Genomic DNA, 4,343 nt, shown 5'->3' with positions numbered 1-4,343 from the left:
GGCTCCGTACATGTCAAAAGCGCGGTATCCAAATTCATAACGTCTGTCGATCGACGTCTGGTCATCCTTATCGGTCGACGTTGGTGTTATCCTGTCGATCGATGTCTGAGTTGTCCCGTCGATCGATGCTTGGCCTTTTGGTTGGCATGATAGATATGGATTGATTTCTGTTGCGGCGACTCCTACGTGTTTGTTTGGATTGGTTTGAATGACGTCTGGAGTGCCACGTTGCTGTGAGAATAGGTTGTCAGGTCCATTGGCCACTTGAAGGATATCTGCTATGTCCTCTCTGGACACTTGTAAGATCCTTCCATCTATTGCACGTGCGTTGCCATCAGGGTCCCTGAAAATACCAAATGCATCAGGTGTTAAAAAACCGTAATCAATGTTTGCATTATCATTCAATTTAGAAATAGAAAGATTAGGTTTAAGAGTAGTATCGATCGATGTTGATACAGATGCATCGATCGAGGGCAGAATAATTTCTGCAGAACTTGTGTTCTTGAGATGATTGCTCTTCATGGATTTTCCTGTTGATGTAGACGGAAGAGTGTTCATCTTTTCTGCTTGTGTGTCTGCTCTGGTGTGTGGAGGTGGTTTCAGGGGTGCAAAACGTTTTAAATAGGTATCTATAAACCTAGTTGGAGAGGGAATATTCTCCTGCTCCTGGATTTTCGCTCCGGCGCAAATATCGATCGATGTTCCTATATGGGTGTCGATCGATGTGAGCGGTTGTTTTGCTGGACGAGGGTGGGTATCGACCGATGTGGAGTGCACTTCGTCGAACGATGTTGGAAACGTGTTGGTGAACTTATGTGTTTCAAATCTTTCATCCTGCAAAGACATTTCTATTGCACGTTCCTTCCAATAATCATCATCGTATTCCTCTGTATGTTCCTCGTTAGGTGATGTAATTACAGTGTCAACTGCAAAACTTTCATGGAAACCACTGTCTGCCCAACTGCCTATGGAATAATCATCACGTCCTCTCTTGCTTGGAGGTTGGAAGGCAAAGTGTGGATAACAATGATTAGGTAGAGCGAAATGGTCAACCGGCTGATCAACGTCGAGCGATGTTTTGTTGCGGTCATCGGTCACCGTTGAGTCATTGGAATCGATCGATGGAAAATTGTGGGTGTCTATCGATTCCGAGTACTCTGTTTCGTACTCTGATTCGTACTCTGCTCCACAATGGCATGCGCCAATGAAGCCAAGTTCTTTCCCGTAATCCACAAAATTAATAATTTTTCTCTTAGGTCGGATAGGGTCGTAGTGGATGTTGGGGTCTATCAGCATCAGACACAATTTGTTTTTGTTCATGTCACAAACAGCTCCTACTGTAGCTAGGAAAGATCTTCCAAGCAGAAGTGAAGAGTTCTAGTTAAGTTTGATGTCCAAGACATGAAAATCTACCGGGACAAGGGCATTACCAATCTGTACCTCCAGATCTCTTATGATACCTCCTGATTGTTTTTCTGAAAGATCCACGAAGGTGAAGGATTCTGTTGAAGGTTCGATGGTCAAACCAAGATGGTCTGCCATGATCCTAGGGAGGATACTAACTGATGCTCCTGTGTCACACATTGAATGGGGAAATTCAACACCCTTGACTACGCATGGTATTGCAAACTTCCCAGGATCACTCTTCTTCGACAATGTGATCATGTGTCTCATCTTCTCTCTGACTTGATGAAACATTCTCCTAATGTCTTCCTCAGTTACCTTTGTTTCTCTGAAGAACATCCACAACCTGTGTGTGAAGTAAGCTTCATCAAAAGGTTTTTCGATTGGGATTCTGAGGATTCTTTTAGTGAAACCATCCATCTCCTTATCGTTAGCTTCCCTCTTAAGGTACTTAGGAATTTTCTCCTTTCTTTTCCTTAACCTTCTCCCTTCAGTTTCCTGATCTTCTTGAACTGGTTCTGGTGAACTATTTAAAGGGTTGGGTTTTGGTTCGGGTGGGCTATCTATTGGTTTAGGTGGTGTTTTGAGTGCGTTGATATAGTCATTATCGACTGAGGGTAACCGCACTCGGTATGTCAGAGGTGCCTGTCGATCGATGGGAGGTGTGTTGTGACGATCGACGTCGAACTCACTCTGTCGATCGATGGTTGGGTCAACCGATCGATCGATTTTATCATAGAAAGGGGAGGGTGGGTGAGGATGCTTAGCTGCGAATTCCTCATGAGTTAGAATTCGAACTGCATTGCATTCAGTCGATTTAGCGGACGACGTCGATCGATAACTGGAGTAATCCATCCATCGATTTTCGTCATGGTCTGTCGATTGATGCGAGTTCATCGACATCGGTCGACACCATTGGGATCCGCCGAGACTCATGGAGCTTTCGATTTTGAAGTCTCCTTCCTCAAGCTTTTCATGTCTCACCACTTGCCAGAAATCATCATCTATGATGGCATTTACGTGGTGTTTTCCTTTGTCAGCTCCTGCCTCTCTAGCGAATGCTTCTTGCCTCTTTATAGTTTTGCCAGTCTGAATCACTTGTGTTTCAAGTGTTCTCACCTGAGTCCCTAAGGTCTCGATTTTGGTGTTCAGATTGTTGTAGGCGGAGTCTATTTTACCGTTGAAATCCACGGTGATATGTTGTTGTCCCAACAGTACTCGATCAAGCATTTCTTCGATCTTGCTTTCATGAGTCTGGGGTGGTGGATTCTGGTAGTAGGAGTTCGAGTAGCTTTTGCTGTTGTTGTGAACTCTGGTTACTTCTTTGACCATTTCCAAAGAAGTTTCTGTTTCCGCCCTGGTTTCCAAATTTCTGGAATCCGATACCTCCGATGAAGTTCACATTTTCTTCTCCTTCCATATCTGCTACTTCTCCTTCAGCTAAACAGACTTGCTTCCTAAGAAGCTCGTGCACCACATCTAACTTAGCTCTTACTTCGTCCATATGTTCCTTCCCGATAGAAGCTACAGACTTCTTCCGTTCAGAGTCAGTGTTTTTGGTGTTGCTGCTGTTAGCAAGGTTTTCGATAAGTCTCACAGCTTCTAACGGATTCCGAGTAGTGAAGTTTCCTTCACTCGCCGTATCAAGAGCCATTTGATACTGTAAGGCGAGACCTCGAAAGAAAATGCTTAGCAGCTGCACTTCGTTAAATCCGTGGTGTGGACAGTCTCGCTGGAAGAACCTAAATCTAATCCACGCATCTTTGAAGGACTCTCCAGCCTCCTGCGAGAATGTGGATATTTTGTTTCGAAGTTCTTCAGTGCGTGCCTCATCGAAGAAGTTTCGTAAGAAAGCATTCTTGATGTCGGCCCAGGATGTTAAGGATCCTATGGGTAGCTGCCTAAGCCAGTGCATCGATTCTCCATTCAGTGTGTATCTGAAGAGCTTGCACAGCAGGTAATCTTCGAGGACTCCTTCCATCCGAATAGCAGCGATTAAATCCTCGAACCGTTGTAGATGGTCCATAGGATGCTCGTGCGGTAACCCAGAGTAGGGTATCTGCGACACGAGAGTGTAGTATTGAGGCTTCAGCTCGAAATTCTGCTTCTGGATCTCCGGAAGTCGAATAGCTGATCTGTTGGAATAGTACTCATCTGGGCGATTGTAGTCGGCCAGTGGTTTCGAGCGAGCGTCCTCGTCTACAGGTTGATCAGCTCCTGTAGCATAAGCATCAGGGATTACAGTCCCCTGAGCGTCTATTTTCTGACCTGTTGCATTACGCAGATGACCGTCCTGGTCATACAGGTTTCCGTTCTCGTCCTGTGTTAGAATAATAACGTTTACCATTTTTGACGACACAGTATCGATCGACGTACACGGTGTAATATCGATCGTTGTCGAACGATTAGGATCGATCGACGATGAAGGTCTGGTGTCGGTCGACTGTTGATTGTGAGTATCGATCGACAACAAAGTTGTTGCGTCGAGCGATGTGGAACGTTGACCTCTACGGATGGTGCGTTTCAAATGAGCAGGATCGTCTGAGAACAGCAAGTCTTTCTCCTTGTTGCTTCTGGTCCCGCTGGGCATGCACCTGAAAAGAAAAGAAAAAGACTATGTTAGAAAGGGGGTAGAGAAGAGAATAAGAATCAATAAAACTAAATCTAATGGCGATCAAAGCTCCCCGGCAACGGCGCCAAATTTGATACCACTCAAATTACCCTAAGGAGTGTTACTCTCATCAAAAGAGGGATCGAATCCACAAGGAGCTAGGGAACAATTAAATCTAGTGTTTATTAATTCTAAGAGTTGTAAATGTTTAAATGAAATAGCAATAGTAACAAGCGAAGTAAATAGTAAATGTAACTTGGTTGGAAATGATATTAGACGCAGGGCCACTATTCAGGTGTTGGAGATTATAATATTTATAGATGCCTAT

General features: G+C 44.4%; 1 non-coding gene across 1 annotated transcript; it reads left to right on the top strand.

Annotated features, from left to right (window-relative positions):
* Positions 1-3,113: 3,113 nt before the first annotated feature.
* Positions 3,114-3,220, top strand: LOC125596844. The gene has a single exon (XR_007331281.1). It is a non-coding gene; the product is annotated as a small nucleolar RNA R71 (small nucleolar RNA).
* The last annotated feature ends 1,123 nt before the right edge of the window (positions 3,221-4,343 follow it).

This window comes from Brassica napus, unplaced genomic scaffold (assembly GCF_020379485.1).
Source record: "Brassica napus cultivar Da-Ae unplaced genomic scaffold, Da-Ae ScsIHWf_130;HRSCAF=231, whole genome shotgun sequence".
Taxonomy (NCBI): Eukaryota; Viridiplantae; Streptophyta; class Magnoliopsida; order Brassicales; family Brassicaceae; genus Brassica; species Brassica napus.
Note: the sequence above shows the minus strand (reverse complement) of the source record. Positions and strands in the feature narration are given on the sequence as shown.